General features: G+C 39.9%; 1 non-coding gene across 1 annotated transcript; it reads left to right on the forward strand.

Annotated features, from left to right (window-relative positions):
* The first annotated feature begins 20,648 nt into the window (after window positions 1–20,648).
* LOC148548836 (small nucleolar RNA R71) lies at window positions 20,649–20,756 on the forward strand. The gene has a single exon (XR_015897459.1). It is a non-coding gene; the product is annotated as a small nucleolar RNA R71 (small nucleolar RNA).
* Window positions 20,757–21,872: the final 1,116 nt, after the last annotated feature.

The raw sequence follows: 21,872 nt of genomic DNA on the forward strand, positions 1-21,872 counted from the left end.
GGCAACAAGATGGTAAAACTCTCTATGAAGCAAGGGAGAGGTACAAAGACTTGACAAGAAGGTGCCCACTAGACATGTTCAACGAATGGGTACAGCAACACATTTTCTATGAAGGCTTGTCTTATGAATCAAAGAAGGCATTGAATCACTCTTCAGAAGGATCTCTGAAATAGAAAAAGACCATTGAAGAAGCCATAGACATCATAGAAACTGTGGCCAACAATGAGTTTTTCTATGCATCTGATAGGAGCAACAACCGAGGAGTAATGGAGCTAAATCATATGCATGCATTGCTGGCTCAAAACAAGATTATTACCAAGCAGCTGGCTAACCTTACCAAGCAGATGGAAAGGAATCAAGTTGCAGCAGTCACCACCCCACCACCAGCTCAAGAAGGAGTGAATTCAGAGGAAGGAGGAGACTGGGAACAAGCCAACTATGTTGGAAACTCATCCAGGCAGACCCATGATCCATACTCCAAGACTTATAATCCTGGTTGGAAGAACCACCCAAACTTTGAATGGAGAAATCAACAAGACCAAGGCCAAGACCAAAGGCGTCACAACCCCAACTAAAACAATAGTACTGCCTATCAACACTCAACTCAGAGGCCATATCAGCACCCACCCAACAACTCCTCTCAGCATCTATATCAGACCCAAAATTGCCATTCTCAACCTCCTAACCTCAACTCACCATCATCATCTGAAGATAGACTCTCCAGGATTGAGACTCTGCTTAAAGGCATATGCAATGAAGTTCAAGATAGTAGAGCGTTCAGGGAAGAAGTGCGATCCAATATGCAAAATCAGGGTGCAGCCATCAAGAAGCTTGAGACACAGATCAGCTACCTATTCAAGCAAGTTCCTAGCCACAGCCTTTGCAACAGCACTAATGTAAACCCAAGGGAGGAGTGTAAAGTTGTCACCCTCAGAAGTGGAAAGGAATTGAAAGAGACTTCCAAGGAAACATGAGAGAAGAAAACGGATGGAGGAAAAAAAAGGACAAGAGGGAGCACGAGCTCCTGCCCCCAACTGACATCAAGAAAAGGAAGTGTTGAAGCCGTATGTTCCAAAAGCTCCGTACCCTCAGTGATTGAAGAAGAATGGAGAAGACAGCCAATTCTCACGATTCTTAGAGGTCTTTAAGAGACTACAGATCAACATACCCTTTGCCGAAGTAATAGAGCAAATGCCGCTTGATGCCAGGGCATTTTGGCCAGTTTCACTGACCTTTTCTTTACTGTTTTTAAGGTAGTTTCATGCATTTTATTAGAAAATAAGCGAGTTTTAGATAGATATTCACTTACATCTTGATTCAAGCATACATTGTGCACTTTACATGATTTCATAAGAATTTTGCATGAATTATATGATAAATTGGATGATGCATGATCCCATGATTAAGAGCAAGACTTTGATGCACTTTGTTTGATTGATTTCAGGCCAAAAGAAGAAGAGAAGAGCCACGTTAGTGGCTACGTTAGTTACACTAACGTGGGCACTAACGTGGAAGGAAGGAAAGCCCCAACGTTAGGGAGAAAAGTTAGTGGAATTAACTTTGAAGAAGGAGAGCATGGAACGATAGCAAGGAAGACCCACGTTAAGAGTCACGTTAGCTACACTAACGTGAACTCTAACATAGGGACAAAAGGCACCAAGCAACATAAATGGGGAAGGTGAGCCCCAATAACGCTTGCGAAAGGGGTATATGCCAACGTTAGTGGAAAAAGAGAGTGCCACTAACGTTTGCGAAGGCTAGAAGACCCACGTTAGTCTCCACGTTAGTGAGATTAACATGGGAACTAACGTGGAAGGAAAGGGGAACGCCAACGTTAGTGGAAAAGGTGAGTTCCACTAACGTTGGCGAAGCAAAAAGACCCACGTTAACTTCCACGTTAACTAAGTTAACGTGGGCAAAAGTCCCACCTGGCAGCCTGACCATGCCTTCTTTAAACACGCATAACTTGAGCCACAAAGCTCCAAATGAGGTGATTCCAGTGGCATTGGAAAGTAGGATTCCAGAACTTTTCAAGCATATATGGCACTACATGGTTGACACTAAATTTAAGGGAGAAAACCTGCCCCGAATGTGCAATGATGAACATGGTTTCAACCTGTATTAAGGCCAACTGACCTCTTCACCTTCCAAGAAGTGTAACTCGAGTTGTAGAGCTCCAAATGATGCGCTTTCAAAAGCGTTGGAAAGTAGACATCCAGAGCTTTCCAACAATATATAATAGTATGGGGTGGACATTGATTTTGAGCTCCAGAATCTGGAAATATTAAGCCCCTGGTCGCTAGCGTTATCGGGACTCACGTTTTCCATTAACGCTAGCGATTATGCCAGCGACCATGTCCACTTCAAAGGAGCATAACTTGAGTTATAGAGATCCAATTGAGGTGATTCTAGTTGCGTTAGAAAGCTGACATTCAGAGCTTTCCAACGATATATAATACTCTATAGTGGACTGGTGCACAAAATTGTTATCATCAATGGCGCCATCAACATGGTACGCTCAATTGTAATCTCAACTTTTTATCACAACTTCGCACAACTAACCAGCAAGTGCACTGGGTGATCTAAGTAATAAACCTTACGCGAGTAAGGGTCGATCCCACGGAGATTGTTGGTACGAAGCAAGCTATGGTCATCTTGTAAATCTCAGTCAGGCGGATATAAAATGGTTATGGAGTTTTTGAAAATAAATAATAACATAAGGATAGAAATACTTATGTAAATCCTTGGTGAGAATTTCAGATAAATGCATGGAGATGCTTTCGTTCCTCTAAATCTCTGCTTTCCTACTGTCTTCATCCAGTCAGTCTTACTCCTTTCTATGGCTGGCTTTATGTAAGGGCATCACCGTTGTCAATGGCTACATCCCATCCTCTTGTGAAAATGGTCCAAATGCTCTGTCACAGCACGGCTAATCATCTGAGGTTCTCGATCATACTGGAATAGGATTCACCCTCCTTTTGCGTCTGTCACTACGCCCAGCACTCGCGAGTTTGAAGCTCGTCACAGTCATTCAATCCCAGAATCCTACTCGGAATACCACAGACAAGGTTTAGAATTTCCGGCTTCTCATGAATGCCGCCATCAATCTAGCTTACACCACGAAGATTCTGATTAAGAGATCCAAGAGATAATCATTCAATCGAAGGTAGAACGGAAGTGGTTGTTAGGCACACGTTCGTGGGGGAATGATGATGATTGTCACGTTCATCACATTCATGTTGAAGTGCGAATGAATATCTTAGAAGCGGAATAAGTTGATTTGAATAGAAAAACAGTAGTACTTTGCATTAATTCATGAGGAACAGCAGAGCTCCACACCTTAATCTATGGAGTGTAGAAACTCTACCTTTTGAAAATACATATGTGATAATGGAGTTCATTGGTCTCGGCCCCCGAGGGGAACCGGAGTAACCAAAGACTTTGAATACAATGATAAAAAGTTCTATTTATACTAAACTAGTCACTAGGGTTTACAGAAGTAAGTAATTGATGCATAAATCCACTTCCGGGGCCCACTTGATGTGTGCTTGGGCTGAGCTTGAATGTTACACGTTCAGAGTCTCTTTCTGGAGTTGAACGCCAGGTTGTAACGTGTTTCTGGCGTTCAACTCTGGTTTGTGACTTGTTTCTGGCGTTTAACTCCAGACAGCAGCATAGAACTGGCGTTCAACGCCCTTTTACATTGTCTAAACTCGTTCAAAGTATGGACTATTATATATTTCTAGAAAGCCCTGGATGTCTACTTTCCAACGCAATTCAAAGCGCGCCATTTTGAGTTCTGTAGCTCCAGAAAATCCACTTTGAGTGCAGGGAGGTCAGAATCCAACAGCATCAGCAGTCCTTCTTCAACCTCTGAATTTGATTTTTGCTCAAGTCCCTCAATTTCAGCCAGAAAATACCTGAAATCACAGAAAAACACACAAGCTCATAGTAAAGTCCAGAAATGTGAATTTAACATAAAAACTAATGAAAACATCCCTAAAAGTAACTAGATTCTACTAAAAACATACTAAAAACAATGTCAAAAAGCGTATAAATTATCCGCTCATCACAACACCAAACTTAAATTGTTGCTTGTCCCCAAGCAACTGAAATTCAAAGAGGATAAAAAGAAGAGAATATACTATAAATTCCAAACTATCAATGAAACATAGCTTCAATCAGATGAGCGGGACTTGTAGCTTTTTGCCTCATGAATAGTTTTGGCATCTCACTTTATCCATTGAAGTTCAGAATGATTGGCTTCTATAGGAACTCAGAGTTCAGATAGTGTTATTGATTCTCCTAGTTCAGTATGATGATTCTTGAACACAGCTATTTTATGAGTCTTGGCCGTGGCCCTAAGCACTTTGTTTTCCAGTATTACCACCGGATACATAAATGCCACAAACACATAATTGGGTGAACCTTTTCAGATTGTGACTCAGCTTTGCTAAAGTCCCCAATTAGAGGTGTCCAGGGTTCTTAAGCACACTCTTCTTTTGCTTTGGACCTTGACTTTAACCGCTCAGTCTCAAGTTTTCACTTGACACCTTCACGCCACAAGCACATGGTTAGGGACAGCTTGGTTTAGCCGCTTAGGCCAGGATTTTTTTCCTTTAGGCCCTCCTATCCACTGATGCTCAAAGCCTTGGGATCCTTTTTCTTACCCTTGCCTTTTGGTTTTAAGGGTTACTGGCTTTTTGCTCTTGCCTCTTGGTTTTAAGAGCTTTGGCTTTTTCTGCTTGCTTTTTCTTGCTTCAAGAATCATTTTTATGATTTTTCAGATTATCAAATAACATGTCTCCTTGTCATCATTCTTTCAAGAGCCAACATATTTAACATTCTTAAACAACAACTTCAAAAGACATATGCACTGTTCAAGCATTTATTCAGAAAACAAGAAGCATTGTCACCACATCAATATAATTAAACTAAGTTCAAGGATAAATTCGAAACTCATGTACTTCTTGTTCTTTTGAATTAAAACAGTTTTCATTTAAGAGAGGTGATGGATTCATAGGACATTCATAACTTTAAGACATAGTTACTAAATACTAATGATCATGTAATGAAGACACAAACATAGATAAGCACTTAACATAGAAAATGAAAAACAGAGAAAGTAAGAACAAGGAATGAGTACACCTTAGTGATGGTGGCGTTTCCTTCTTGAGGAACCAATGATGTCCTTGAGCTCTTCTATGTCTCTTCCTTGTCTTTGTTGCTCCTCCCTCATTGCTTTTTGATCTTCTCTAATTTCATGAAGGATGATGGAGTGCTCTTGATGTTCCACCCTTAATTGTCCCATGTTGGAACTTAATTCTCCTAGGGAGGTGTTGATTTGCTCCCAATAGTTTTGTGGAGGAAAATGCATTTGAGGCATCTCCGGGATCTCATGGTGATGAGCTTCATGCGCCTCTTGAGATCCATGAATGGGCTCTCTTATTTGCTCCATTCTTTTCTTAGTGATGGGCTTGTGAGATGAATCTTTCTATCTCCCATGGCTCAGAGGTGGAAGCAATTGTCTTCCCTTTTCTCTTTCTTGAGGTTTCTCTGGCCTTAGGTGCCATTAATGGTTATGGAAAAACAAAGAAGCTATGTTTTTACCACACCAAACTTAGAATGTTGCTCGCCCTCAAGCAAAAGAAGAAAGAATAGAAGAAGAAGAAGAAGATATGGAGGAGATGGAGGGATTGAGGTGATTGGTGAAGAGTTTTGGGGAAGAGTGTTTATGGGATTGTGTGAAAGAGGGGTGAGAAGAAGTGAGTGGAGGTAGGTGGGGATCCTGTGGGGTCCACAGATCCTGAGGTGATCTTGTGGGGTCCACAGATCCTGAGGTGTTCAAGGATTTACAACCTTGCACCAAATTAGGCATGCAAAATGCCCTTGCATACAACTCTGGGCATTCAGCGCCAGATTGGTGCTTGTTCTGGGCGTTGAACGCCCATTTGTTGCCCATTTCTGGCGTTGAACGCCAGAACCATGCTTGTTCTGGGCGTTCAGCGCCAACTCTTCTCCAGGGTGCAATTCTGGCGTTCAAACGCCCAGATGCTGCCCATTTTGGGTGTTCAGCGTCAGAACCATGCTCTGTTCTGGCGTTGTACGCCAGCCAAATGCTTCTTACTGGCGTTTAAACGCCAGTAAGGTCTTCCTCCAGGGTGTGATTTTTCTTCTGCTATTTTTGATTTCGTTTTCAATTTTTATAATTATTTTGTGACTCCACATGATCATGAACCTAATAAAACATGAAAAACAATAAAAATAGAATTAGATAAAAATTGGGTTGCCTCCCAACAAGCGCTTCTTTAATGTCAATAGCTTGACAGTGGGCTCTCATGGAGCCTCACAGATGTTCAGAGCATTGTTGAGACTCCCCAACACCAAACTTAGAGTTTGGATATGGGAGTTCAGCACCAAACTTAAAGTTTGGTTGTGGCCTCCCAACACCAAACTTAGAGTTTGACTGTGGGGGCTCTGGTTGACTCTGTTTTGAGAGAAGCTTACTGTGCCTTTTTTCTATGTCTACAGAAGGATAACCTTGAGTTGTAAACACAAGGGAGTCCTCATTCAATTGAAGGACTAATTCACCTCTGTCAACATCAATCACAGCTCTTGCTGTGGCTAGGAAGAGTCTTCCAAGGATGATGAATTCATCCTCATCCTTCCTAGTATCTAGGACTATGAACTCAGCAGGGATGTAAAGGCCTTCAACCTTTACTAACACATCCTCTACTTGTCCATAAGCCTGTTTTCTTGAATTGTCTGCCATCTCTAATGAGATTTTAGCAGCTTGCACCCCATAGATTCCTAGTTTCTCTATTACAGAGAGGGGCATGAGGTTTATCCCTGACCCAAGGTCACATAGAGCCTTCTCAAAGGTCATGGTGCCTATGGTACAAGGTATTAAGAACTTTCCAGGATCCTGTTTCTTCTGAGGCAATGTCAGTTGATCCAGATCACTTAGTTAATTGGAGAACAAGAGAGGTTCATCTTCCCAAGTCTCAATACCAAATAATTTGGCATTCAGCTTCATGATTGCACCAAGGTATTTGGTAACTTGATCTTCAGTAACATCCTCATTCTCTTCAGAAGAGGAATACTCATCAGAGCTCATGAATGGCATAAGGATGTTCAATGGAATCTCTATGGTCTCTAAATAAGTCTCAGATTCCTTTGGTTCCTCAGAGAGAAACTCCTTATTGATCACTGGATGTCCCAGGAGGTCTTCCTCACTGGGATTCACGTCCTCAACTTCCTCTCCATGTTCGGCCATGGTAATTAATTCAATGGCCTTGCACTCTCCTTTTGGATTTTCTTCTGTATTGCTTGGGAGAGTACTAGGAGGGACTTCAGTGATCCTTTTACTCAGCTGGCCCACTTGTGCTTCCAAATTTCTAATGGAGGACCTTGTTTCATTCATGAAACTCACAGTGGCCTTAGATAGATCAGAGACTAAGTTTGCTAAATTAGAGGTATTTTGTTCAGAGTTCTCTGTCTGTTGCTGAGTGGATGATGGAAAATGTTTACTATTGTTAAACCAATTTCTTCCACCATTATTAAAGCCTTGTTGAGGCTTTTGTTGATCCTTCCATGAGAAATTTGGATGATTTCTCCATGATGGGTTATAGGTGTTTCCATAAGGTTCACCCATATAATTTACCTCTGCTATTGCAGGGTTCTCAGGATCATAAGCTTCTTCTTCAGAAGATGCCTCTTGAGTACTGTTGGATGCAGCTTGCATTCCATTCAGACTCTGAGAAATCATATTGACTTACTGAGTCAATATTTTATTCTGAGCTAGTATGGCATTCAGAGTATCAATTTTAAGAACTCCCTTCTTCATAGGCGTCCCATTACTCACAGGATTCCTCTCAGAAGTGTACATAAACTGGTTATTAGCAACCATGTCAATGAGTTCTTGAGCTTCTGCAGGAGTTTTCTTTAGGTGAATGGATCCACCTGCAGAAGTATCCAATGACATCTTTGATAGCTCAGATAAACCATCATAGAATATATCCAGGATGGTCCATTCTGAAAGCATGTCAGAAGGACACTTTTTGGTCAGTTGCTTGTATCTCTCCCAAGCTTCATAGAGGGATTCACCTTGTTTCTGTCTGAAGGTTTGAACATCCACTCTAAGCTTGCTCAGCTTTTGAGGAGGAAAGAACTTGGCTAAGAAAGCCGTGACCAGCTTATCCCAAGAGTTCAGGCTATCTTTGGGTTGAGAGTCCAACCACACTCTAGCTCTGTCTCTTACAGCAAAAGGGAAAAGCATGAGCCTGTAGACTTCAGGATCTACTCCATTAGTCTTAACAGTATCACATATCTACAAGAATTCAGTTAAGAACTGAAAAGGATCTTCAGATGGAAGTCCAAGGAACTTGCAGTTCTGCTGCATTAGAGAAACTAATTGAGGTTTCAGCTCAAAGTTGTTTGCTCCAATGGCAGGAATGGAGATACTTCTTCCATGTAAATTGAAATTTGGTGTAGTAAAGTCACCATGCATTTTCCTTGCATTATTGTTGTTGGGTTTGGCTGCCATCTCCTTTACTTGTTCGAAATTTTCAATAAGGTTGTCTCTGGATTGTTGTAATTTAGCTTCTCTTAGTTTCCTCTTCAGAGTCCTTTCAGGTTCTGGATCAGCTTCAACAAGAAGGCCTTTTTCCTTGTTCCTGCTCATAAGAAAGAGAAGAGAACAAGAAAAGAAGAGAAATCCTCTATGTCATAGTAAAGAGGTTCCTTATTGTTAGTAGAAGAAGAAAAGGAATAGGGGTGAAGAAGAATGAAGAATCCAAACACAAGGGTAAGGATAGGAGCAGTGATGTGAGATGAAGAGAAGTATTAGTAGATGAATAAATAATTAGAAGGAGATGAGGGAGAAGGATTTTCGAAAATTATTTTTGAAAAAAGGGTTAGTGATTTTCGAAAATAGTTTTTGAAAAAGGTTAGTAGTTTTCGAAAATAAAAAAAAAATAAAATAATTAGTTAATTAAAAAGAAATTTTGAAAAAGAGGGGAGATATTTTCGAAAATTAGAGAGAGAGAGTTAGTTAGGTGGTTTTGAAAAAGATAAGAAACAAACAAAAAGTTAGTTAGTTAGTTGAAACAAATTTTGAAAAGATAAGAAGTTAGGAAGTTAGAAAAGATATTTTAAAATCAAATTTTTGAAAAAGATAAGATAAGAAGATATTTTTGAAAAGATATGATTGAAATTAGTTTTGAAAAAGATTTGATTTTTAAAATCACAATTAATGACTTGATTCACAAGAAATCACAAGATATGATTCTAGAACTTAAAGTTTGAATCTTTCTTAACAAGTAAGTAACAAACTTGAAATTTTTGAATCAAAACATTAATTGATGATGTTATTTTCGAAAATTATGTGATAAAGATAAGAAAAGATTTTTGAAAAATATTTTTAAAATTTTCGAAAATAACTAAGAAAAATGAAAAAGATTTGATTTTTGAAAAAGATAAGATTTTTAAATTCAAAATTTGATTTGACTCATAAAAACGACTAGATTTTAAAAATTTTTGGAAAAAGTCAAATCTAATTTTCGAAATTTTAAGAGAGAAAAAGGGAAAGATATTTTTTTATTTTTTGAATTTTTAATGAGGAGAGAGAAGAACATGAAAATGATGCAATGCATGAAATTTTTAGATCAAAACAATGAATGCATGCAAGAATGCTATGAATGTCAAGATGAACACCAAGAACATATTTTTGAAAATTTTTATATGCAAAGAAAACAAGCAAGACACCAAACTTAGAAATCTTTAATGCTTAGGCACTAAGAATTCAAGAATGCATATGAAAAACACCATACAACACAAAACAAGAAAACATCAAGATCAAACAAGAAGACTTACCAAGAACAACTTGAAGATCATGAAGAACACTATGAATGCATGACTTTTTCGAAAAAATGCAAGATGAATATGCAATTGACACCAAACTTGAAATTGACTCAAGACTCAAACAAGAAACACAAAAATATTTTTCATTTTTATGATTTTCTAATTTTTTTGGATTTTTTGTATATTTTTTTTTTGAAAAAACATATAGGAAAAAGAAAATAAGGATTTCAAAATATTTTTTTTTTTCGAAAACAAAGGAGAAATTTTTTTGAAAGATTTTTATGAAAAGAAAACGAAAAGAAAGTTACCTAATCTGAGCAACAAGATGAACCGTCAGTTGTCCAAACTCGAACAATCCCCGGCAACGGCGCCAAAAACTTGGTGCACGAAATTGTGATCATCAATGGCGCCATCAACATGGTACACTCAATTGTAATCTCAACTTTTTATCACAACTTCGCACAACTAACCAGCAAGTGCACTGGGTCGTCCAAGTAATAAACCTTACGCGAGTAAGGTCGATCCCACGGAGATTGTTGGTATGAAGCAAGCTATGGTCATCTTGTAAATCTCAGTCAGGCGGATATAAAATGGTTATGGAGTTTTCAAAAATAAATAATAAAATAAGGATAGAAATACTTATGTAAATCCTTGGTGAGAATTTCAGATAAATGCATGGAGATGCTTTCGTTCCTCTAAACCTCTGCTTTCCTGCTGTCTTCATCCAATTAGTCTTACTCCTTTCTATGGCTGGCTTTATGTAAGGGCATCACCGTTGTCAATGGCTACATCCCATCCTCTTGTGAAAATGGTCCAAATGCTCTGTCACAGCACGGCTAATCATTTGAGGTTCTGGATCATACTGGAATAGGATTCACCCTCCTTTTGCGTCTGTCACTACGCCCCGCACTCGCGAGTTTGAAGCTCGTCACAGTCATTCAATCCCAGAATCCTACTCAGAATACCACAGACAAGGTTTAGACTCTTCGGATTCTCATGAATGCCGCCATCAATCTAGTTTACACCACGAAAATTCTGATTAAGAGATCCAAGAGATAATCACTCAATCGAAGGTAGAATGGAAGTGGTTGTCAGGCACGCGTTCGTGGGGGAATGATGATGATTGTCACATTCATCACATTCATGTTGAAGTGCGAATGAATATCTTAGAAGCGGAATAAGTTGAGTTGAATAGAAAAACAGTAGTACTTTGCATTAATTCATGAGGAACAGCAGAGCTCCACACCGTAATCTATGGAGTGTAGAAACTCTACCGTTTGAAAATACATAAGTGATAATGGAGTTCATTGGTCTCGGCCCCCGAGGGGAACCGGAGTAACCAAAGACTTTGAATACAATGATAAAAAGTTCTATTTATACTAAACTAGTCACTAGGGTTTACAGAAGTAAGTAATTGATGCATAAATCCACTTCCGGGGCCCACTTGATGTGTGCTTGGGCTGAGCTTGAATGTTACACGTGCAGAGGCTCTTTCTGGAGTTGAACGCCAGGTTGTAACGTGTTTCTGATGTTGAACTCTGGTTTGTGACTTGTTTCTGGCGTTTATCTCCAGACAGCAGCGTAGAACTGCCGTTCAACGCCCTTTTACGTTGTCTAAACTCGTTCAAAATATGGACTATTATATATTGCTGGAAAGCCCTGGATGTCTACTTTCCAACGCAATTCAAAGCGCGCCATTTTGAGTTTTGTAGCTCCAGAAAATCTACTTTGAGTGCAGGGAGGTCAGAATCCAACAGCATCAGCAGTCCTTCTTCAACCTCTGAATCTGATTTTTGCTCAAGTCCCTCAATTTCAGCCAGAAAATACCTGAAATCACAGAAAAACACACAAACTCATAGTAAAGTCCAGAAATGTGAATTTAGCATAAAAACTAATGAAAACATCCCTAAAAGTAACTAGATTCTCCTAAAAACATACTAAAAACAATGCCAAAAAGCGTATAAATTATCCGCTCATCATGGACATGAAATTGGAGCACAAACAAGAGGCATCTTTTAAGCCCCAAAAATACCAACTGGGCAGCAAGTGCAACGTTAGCCACAATAACTTTAGCACTAACGCCACACTTGTAGCGTTAGTGTGGCTAACTTTAGCACTAACTTTAGCACCTGGACCTCAACTTGACTCACTTCTCCCTCAAGTCCACTTCAAAGCTCAAGCAAGCAAGCCCACAATTGTCAACCAATCAAGACCACAAGAAACATCTAGAATAGAAATTTTCATTTAATTGTAATTTACTTTTAATTTCATTTTGTAATTTAGGAGAGCCTATATAAAGGCCTTAGTTTTTACATTGAAAGCATTCTGGAGAATTGAAGGAAGGGGGAGAGAGTGAAGACCAATTCGAACTTCTGTGAATTGGCACACTCCAAGAGGAGTGGGTCTTCAGACCCCTCCCCTCAACCACTCTTCTTCCTTTTCTCTTCTTTTCTTCCTTAGGAGTAGTTTCGTTTTAGTTGTAATTTTCATTTATGAATTTTGAAGTTTTAATTTCAGTTTCAATCTTTATCTTTACTTTTCTGCACTTTCTTTCTTTTCTATTTTGGTAGAACAATGATCAACTAACTCTTTTCATTGGGTTAGAGAGCTCTATTGTGATTCAATGGATTAAGTGTAGTTCTTATTCTTCTTCTTCTTTCTTTTCTCTTGATTTTACTAGAGAGCTTTCGATCTTCAACCAATTGGATAGTTATCTTGGAAAATAAGCTATTCATACTTGGATCTCTTCTAAACCTTGGAAGAGGAATGAAGAGATCATGCTAGAAATGCTTTCTCATGTTGCACCAAATTGGGTTTGGAAGGATATGTGACTATAATCCTCCAACACTTGATTTGGGAATACATGTGGTATAATCAGTGACCATACTTCATCTCTTCTCATGAGCAATTGACCAAGGAATTGGCTATTCATCAAGATTTGAGAGATTGAATTACAAGGAATTGTAATTCGATCACTTAAGATTGCCAAGGAGATCAATGAACACATTGATTGAGGAAGAGATGAGAATGAACTTGATCCGGAGGATTGCAATATCTCTTGATCCCAATGTTCATTTTATTTTTGGTTCTTACATTTACTTTTCTTGTCATTTTACTTTTCTGCACTTTATTGCTTTTCCTTTCTTTTCTATCAATTTACAATTACTGCTGCTCATTATCCAAATCTGAACCATCTGACTAGGATAATTAATCAACCATTGATTGCTTAATCCGTTAATCTCTGTGGGATTCGACCTCACTCTTTTATGAGTTACTTGATGACAATTCGGTACATTTGCCGAAGGAAAATTTATTGCGAGACAAGTTTTCCGTGCATCACCATTCTATGCTAAGTTCTTGAAGGAATTGATGACCAAGAAGAGAAGTTGGAGGGAGAACGAGACTGTGGTACTAACCGAGGAACGTAGTGCCATCATTCAGCACAAGTTACCTCAGAAATTGAAGGACCCTGGGAGCTTCCAAATCCCTTGTATCATAGGGGAAATCACAGTGGAAAAAGCTTTATGTGATTTGGGAGCCAGCATAAATCTGATGTCCTTAGCAATGTTGAGACGAATGAGGATTGAGGAGACCAAACCAACAAGAATGGCCCTTCAATTAGCAGATCGATCATTCAAGTTCCCTCATGGAATAGTAGAAGACTTGTTGGTGAAGGTGGGAGATTTTATCTTCCCAGCAGACTTTGTAGTGTTGGATATGGAGGAAGAAGCCAAAGCCTCCATCATTTTGGGAAGGCCATTCTTAGCTACTGCCGGAGCCATCATAGATTTCCAAAAGGGTGAACTTACCCTTAGGCTACATGATGAGAAAATGGTATTCAACGTATTCAAGGCCATGATCAACCCACAGGAATAACTGGGAGAATGTATGAGGTTGGATTCAGTGGAAGTTTTGGTTCAAGAGACCTTTGAGGAGGAAGAACTTGAGGAGATAGCAGAAGAAGAAGAGCCCGCATCATACAAAGAAGTTTCAGCAGCTGAAGTTCTTGTTCAGGGCACACTAGAAGAGAAGAAGGAAGAAGGAGAAGCACCCAAACTTGAACTGAAAGTACTACCATCCACTCTCAAATATGCTTATTTGGGAAATAATGAAAGCTACCCAGTGATCATAAATTCAGCCCTCAGCCAAGAACAGGAGGGGAAATTAATCAAAGTGTTACAAAAACATAAAGATGCCTGATGCACGAAATTGTGATACATATCCATGGCTTCAAAGGCCTGGTGCTCTGATCTAGTTTTATTGTCTGTCACAACTTCGTTACAACTAACCAGCAAGTGCACTGGGTCGTCCAAGTAATACCTTACGTGAGTAAGGGTCGAATCCCACGGAGATTGTTGGTATGAAGCAAGCTATGGTCACCTTGCAAATCTCAGTCAGGCGGATTTAAACATGATATTTTATTAGATTCAAATAAACAATAAAAGGGATAGAGATACTTATGTAGATTCATTGGCAGGGATTTCAGATAAGTGAATGGAGATGCTTTTCGTTCCTCTGAACCTCTGCTTTCCTGCTATCTTCATCCAATCAGTCTTACTCCTTTCCATGGCTGGCTTTATGTGATACATCACCACTGTCAATGGCTACTTTCGGTCATCTCACGGGAAAATGATCCAATGCCCTGTCACGGCACGGCTAATCGTCTGGAGGCATCACCCTTGTCAATGGGTTCATCTTATCCTCTCAGTGAATAATATGCTCACGCACCCTGTCACGGCACGGCTATTCATCTGTCGGTTCTCGATCATGCCGGAATAGGATTTACTATCCTTTTGCGTCTGTCACTAACGCCCTGCAATCGCGAGTTAGGAGCTCGTCACAGTCATTCAATCATCGAATCCTACTCGGAATACCACAGACAAGGTTTAGACCTTCCGGATTCTCTTGAATGCCGCCATCATTCTAGCTTACACCACGAAGATTCTGGTTAGGAGATCTAAGAGATACTCATTCTAGCTTAATTCATGTAGAACAGAAGTGTTTGTCAGGCACGCGTTCATAAGGGAGAAGGATGATGAGCGTCACACATAATCATCACCTTCATCACGTTCTTGGGTGCGAATGGATATCTTAGAAGCGAAATAAGAAGAATTAAATAGAAAACAGTAGTACTTTGCATTAATCTTTGAAGAACAGCAGAGCTCCACACCTTAATCTATGGAGTGTAGAAACTCTACCGTATGAAAATACATAAGTGAAGGTTCAGGCATGGCCGAGAGGCCAGCCCCTCTGATCTAAGAACCAGGCATCCAAAGATGTCTAATACAATAGTAAGAGGTCCTATTTATAATAAACTAGCTACTAGGGTTTACATGAGTAAGTATTTGATGTATAAATCCACTTCCGGGGCCCACTTGGTGTGTGTTTGGGCTGAGCTTAAGTGTTGCACGTGCAGAGGCCATTTGTGGAGTTGAACGCCAGTTTTTGTGCCAGTTTGGGCGTTCAACTCTGGTTTTGGATCCTTTTCTGGCGCTGGACGCCAGATTTGGGTAGAAAGCTGGCGTTGAACGCCAGTTTACGTCGTCAATTCTTGGCCAAAGTATGGACTATTATATATTGCTGGAAAGCCCTGGCTGTCTACTTTCCAACGCAATTGGAAGCGCGCCATTTAGAGTTCTGTAGCTCCAGAAAATCCACTTTGAGTGCAGGGAGGTCAGAATCCAACAACATCAGCAGTCCTTTTTCAACCTCTGAATCTGATTTCTGCTCAAGTCCCTCAATTTCAGCCAGAAAATACCTGAAATCACAGAAAAACACACAAACTCATAGTAAAGTCCAGAAATGTGAATTTAACATAAAAACTAATGAAAACATCCCTAAAAGTAACTAGATCCTACTAAAAACATACTAAAAACAATGCCAAAAAAGCGTATAAATTATCCGCTCATCACAACACCAAACTTAAATTGTTGCTTGTCCCCAAGCAACTGAAAATCAAATAGGATAAAAAGAAGAGAATATACTATAAATTCCAAACTATCAATGAAACATAGTTTCAATCATATGAGCGGGACTTATAGCTTTTTGCCTCTTGAATAGTTTTGGCATCTCACTTTATCCATTGAGGTTCAAAATGATTGGCATCTGTAGGAACTTCAGATTTCGAATAGTGTTATTGACTCTCCTAGTTCAGTATGATGATTCTTGAACACAGCTTCTTTATGAGTCTTGGTCGTGGCCCTAAGCACTTTGTTTTCCAGTATTACTACCGGATACATAAATGCCACAGACACATAATTGGGTGAACCTTTTCAGATTGTGACTCAGCTTTGCTAAAGTCCCCAATTAGAGGTGTCCAGGGTTCTTAAGCACACTCTTTTTTTTTTGCTTTGGACCTTGACTTTAACCGCTCAGTCTCAAGTTTTCACTTGACACCTTCACGCCACAAGCACATGGTTAGGGACAGCTTGGTTTAGCCGCTTAGACCAGGATTTTATTCCTTTAGGCCCTACTATCCACTGATGCTCAAAGCCTTGGGATCCTTTTTATTTGCCCTTGCCTTTTGGTTTTAAGGGTTATTGGCTTTTTCTGCTTGCTTTTTCTTTTTCTTTCTATTTTTTTTTCGCCTATTTTTTTTCTTCTTTTTTTTTTTTTGAAAGCTTTGCTCTTTGCTGCTTTTTCTTGCTTCAAGAATCATTTTTATGATTTTTCAGATTATCAAATAACATGTCTCCTAGTCATCATTCTTTCAAGAGCCAACATATTTAACATTCTTAAACAACAACTTCAAAAGACATATGCACTGTTCAAGCATACATTCAGAAAACAAGAAGCATTGTCACCATATCAATATAATTAAACTAAGTTCAAGGATAATTTCGAAACTCATGTACTTCTTGTTCTTTTGAATTAAAACATTTTTCATTTAAGAGAGGTGATGGATTCATAGGACATTTATATCTTTAAGACAAAGTTACTAACTACTAATGATCATGTAATGAAGGCACAAACATTGATAAGCACATAGTATAGAAAACGAAAAACAGAGAAAGCAAGAACAAGGAATGAATCCACCTTAGTGATGGTGGCGTTTCCTTCTTGGGGAACCAATGATGTCTTTGAGCTCTTCTATGTCTCTTCCTTGTCTTTGTTGCTCCTCCCTCATTGCCTTTTGATCTTCTCTTCTTTCATGCAGCATGATGGAGTACTCTTGATGTTCCACCCTTAGTTGTCCCAAATTGGAACTCAATTCTTCTAGGGAGGTGTTGATGTGCTCCCAATAGTTTTGTGGAGGAAAGTGCATTTGAGGCATTTCCGGAATCTCATGGTGATGAGCTTCATACGCCTCTTGAGCTCCATGACTGGGCTCTCTTGCTTGCTCCATCTTTTTCTTAGTGATGGGCTTTTCCTCTTTAATGAGGATATCTCCCTCTATGTCAATCCCAGCTGAATTGCATAGGTGGCAAATGAGGTGAGGAAAGGCTAACCTTGCCATGGTGGAGGACTTGTCAGCCACCTTGTAGAGTTCTTGAGGTATAATCTCATGAACTTCCACCTCTTCTCCAATCATGATGCTATGGATCATGATGGCCCGGTCTATAGTAACTTCAGACCGGTTGCTAGTGGGAATGATTGAGCATTGAATAAACTCCAACCATCCTCTAGCAATAGGCTTGAGGTCCAATCTTCTTAGTTGAACCGGCTTGCCTTTGGAGTCAATCTTCCATTGAGCTCCTTCTACACATATGTCCATAAGGACTTGGTCCAACCTTTGATCAAAGTTGACTCTCCTTGTGTAGGGGCGTGCGTTCTCTTCCATGTATGGCAAGTTGAACGCCAGCCTCACATTTTCCGGACTAAAATCCAAGTATTTCCCCCGAACCATTGTAACATAGTTCTTTGGATCCGGGTTCTTACTTTGATCATGGTTCTTGGTGATCCATGCATTGGCATAGAACTCTTGAACCATTAAGATGCCGACTTGTTGGATGGGGTTTGTTAGAACTTCCCAACCTCTTCTTTGAATTTCATGTCGGATCTCCGGATACTCATTTCTTTTGAGTTTAAAAGGGACCTCAGGGATCACCTTCTTCTTGGCCACAACATCATAGAAGTGGTCTTGATGGGCTTTGGAGATGAACCTTTCCATCTCCCATGACTCGGATGTGGAAGCTTTTATCTTCCCTTTCCCTCTTCTAGAGGATTCTCCGGTCTTAGGTGCCATCAATGGTAATGGAAAAACAAAAAAGCTATGCTTTTACCACACCAAACTTAGAATATTGCTCGCCCTCGAGCAATAAACAAAAGAATAGAAGGAGAAGAAGAAGAAATATGGAGAGGGAGAGGGAGATGAGGTTTCGGCCAAGGAGAGTGTAGAGGGGTTTGTTGTGTGAATTTGATGAGGAATGGAGGTCTTTATATAGGGAAGGGAGGGGGGTATTGGTTCGGCCATATGGGTGGGTTTGGGTGGGAAATTGGTTTTGAATTTTGAAGGTAGGTGGAGTTTTATGAGGTAGGTTTATGGGGAAGAGAGATTGAGGTGATTGGTGAAGGGCTTTTAGGGAAGAGTGTTTATGGGGTTGTGTGAAAGAGAGTGGTGAGAAGAGGTGAGTGGAGGTAGGTGGGAATCCTGTGGGGTCCACAGATCCTGAGTGGATCCTGTGGGGGTCCACAGATCCTGAGTGGATCCTGTGGGGTCCACAGATCCTGAGGTTTTCAAGGATTTACATCCCTTAGGCATGTAAAAATGCCTTTGTATCCAACTCTGGGCGTTCAGCGCCAGGTTGGTGGCCATTTTGGGTGTTCAGCGCCCATTTGTTGCCATTTCTGGCGTTGAACGCCAGAACCATGCTTGTTCTGGGCGTTCAGCGCCAGGATGCTGCCCATTTGGGCGTTCAGCGCCAGAACCATGCTCTGTTCTGGCGTTGAACGCCAGGCAGATGCTTCCTCTAGGGTGTGATTTTTCTTCTGCTGTTTTTGATTCCGTTTTCAAATTTTTTTATTTATTTTGTGACTCCACATGATCATGAACCTAAGAAAACATGAAAAACAATAAAAATAAGAATTAGATAAACATTGGGTTGCCTCCCAACAAGCGCTCTTTTAATGTCAATAGCTTGACAGTGGGCTCTCATGGAGCCTCACAGATGTGCAGAGCTTTGTTGAGACTCTCCAACACCAAACTTAGAGTTTGGATATGGGAGTTCAACACCAAACTTAGAGTTTGGTTGTGGCCTCCCAACACCAAACTTAGAGTTTGACTGTGGGGGCTCTGGTTGACTCTGCTTGGAGAGAAGCTTTTCCTGCTTCCTCTCCATGGTTGCAGAGGGAGATCCTTGAGTTTTGAATACAAGGGAGTTTTCATTCCATTGAAGGAATATTTCACCTCTGTCAACATCAATCACAGCTCTTGCTGTGGCCAGGAAAGGTCTTCCTAGGATGATGGATTCATCCTCTTCCTTTCCAGTATCCAGGACTATGAAATCAGCAGGGATGTAAAGGCCCTCAACCTTTACTAAAACGTCCTCTACTTGTCCATATGCCTGTTTTCTTGAGCTGTCTGCCATCTCTAATGAGATTTTAGCAGCTTGCACCTCATAGATTCCCAGTTTCTCTATTACAGAGAGGGGCATGAGGTTTATACCTGAACCAAGGTCACACAGAGCTTTAAAGATCATGGTGCCTATGGTGCAGGGTATTATGAACTTTCCAGGATCCTGTCTCTTCTGAGGCAATGTCAGTTGATCCAGATCACTTAGTTCATTGATGAACAAGGGAGGTTCAACTTCCCAAGCATCAATGCCAAATAATTTGGCATTCAGCTTCATGATTGCACCAAGAAACTTGGCAGTTTGCTCTTCAGTGACATCCTCATTCTCTTCAGAAGAGGAATACTCATCAGAGCTCATGAAGGGCATAAGGAGGTTCAATGGAATCTCTATGGTCTCTGGATGAGCCTCAGAGTCCTTTGATTCCCCAGAGGGAAGCTCCTTATTGATCACTGGACGTCCCAGGAGGTCTTCCTCCTTGGGATTCACGTCCTCTCCTTCCTTTTCAGGTTCGGCCATGGCGCTTATGTCAATGGCCTTGCACTCTCCTTTTGGGTTCTCTTCTGTATTGCTTGGGAGAGTACTAGGAGGGATATCAGTGATCCTTTTACTCAGCTGGCCTACTTGTGCTTCCAAATTTCTAATGGAAGACCTTGTTTCATTCATAAAACTTACAGTGGCCTTAGATAGATCAGAGACTAGATTTGCTAAATTAGAAGCATTTTGTTCAGAGTTCTCTGTCTGTTGCTGAGTGGATGATGGAAAAGGCTTGCTATTGCTAAACCTGTTTCTTCCACCATTATTAAAGCCTTGTTGGGGCTTTTGATCCTTCCATGAGAAATTTGGATGATTTCTCCATGTTGAGTTATAGGTGTTTCCATAAGGTTCACCTAAGTAATTTACCTCTGCTATTGCAGGGTTCTCAGGATCATAGGCTTCTTCTTCAGAAGATGCCTCTTGAGTACTGTTGGATGCAGCTTGCATTCCATGCAGACTCTGAGAGATCATATTGACTTGCTGAGTCAATATTTTATTTTGAGCCAATATGGCATTCAGAGTATCAACCTCAAGAACTCCCTTCTTCATAGGCGTCCCATTACTCACAGGATTCCTTTCAGAAGTGTACATGAACTGGTTATTAGCAACCATGTCAATGAGTTCTTGAGCTTCTGCAGGCGTTTTCTTTAGGTGAATGGATCCACCTGCAGAAGTGTCCAGTGACATCTTTGATAGCTCAGATAAACCATCATAGAATATATCCAGGATGGTCCATTCTGAAAGCATGTCAGAAGGACACTTTTTGGTCAACTGTTTGTATCTTTCCCAAGCTTCATAGAGGGATTCACCTTCTTTCTGTCTGAAGGTTTGAACATCAGCTCTAAGCTTGCTCAGCTTTTGAGGAGGAAAGTACTTGGCTAAGAAAGCTGTGACCAGCTTATCCCAAGAGTTCAGGCTGTCTTTGGGTTGAGAATCCAACCATAATCTAGCTCTGTCTCTTACAGCAAAAGGGAAAAGCATGAGCCTGTAGACTTCAGGATCTATTCCATTAGTCTTAGCAGTATCACATATCTGCAAGAATTCAGTTAAGAACTGAAAAGGATCTTCAGATGGAAGTCCATGAAACTTGCAGTTCTGCTGCATCAGAGAAACTAATTGAGGTTTCAGCTCAAAGTTGTTTGCTCCAATGGCAGGAATGGAGATGCTTCTTCCATGTAAATTGGAATTAGGTGCAGTAAAGTCACCAAGCATCCTCCTTTCATTATTATTATTTTCGCCTGCCATCTCCTCTGCCTGTTCGAAAATTTCTGAAAGGTTATCTCTGGATTGTTGTATTTTAGCTTCTCTTAATTTTCTCTTCAGAGTCCTTTCAGGTTCTGGATCTACTTCCACAAGAATGTTCTTATCCTTGCTCCTGCTCATATACCAGGAAGAATGGCCAGAAAAATGATAATAATAATAATAATAGAGATCCTTTATACCACAGTATAGGGATCCCTTTGTAAGTAGAAGAAGAGGGGGAGATAAAGGATGTGATGTAAAGAAAGAAACACAACTGTGAGGATTGGAATGTGAGATGAGATGTTAGGATATGAATGAATAAATAGAATGAGATGGGGGAAGAATAATTTTTGAAAATTATTTTGAAAAAGAGTTAGTGATTTTTGAAAATTGGTTTTTGAAAATTAGTTAGTATTTTTCGAAAATTTTTGAAAAAAAAAATAATAAAAAATAAAAATAATTAGTTAATTAAAAAGAAATTTTTGAAAAAGAGGGAAGATATTTTCGAAAATTGAGAGAGAGAGAGAGTTAGTTAGGTGGTTTTGAAAAAGTTAAGAAACAAACAAAAAGTTAGTTAGTTAGTTGAAACAAATTTTGAAAAGATAGAAAGTTAGGAAGTTAGAAAAGATATTTTGAAAAGATATTTTTGAAAAAGATAAGATAAGAAGATATTTTTGAAAAGATATGATTGAAATTAGTTTTGAAAAAGATTTAATTTTTAAA

Source organism: Arachis ipaensis, chromosome B8 (genome assembly GCF_059453495.1).
Source record: "Arachis ipaensis isolate K30076 ecotype BB chromosome B8, ASM5945349v1, whole genome shotgun sequence".
NCBI classification, from domain to species: domain Eukaryota; kingdom Viridiplantae; phylum Streptophyta; class Magnoliopsida; order Fabales; family Fabaceae; genus Arachis; species Arachis ipaensis.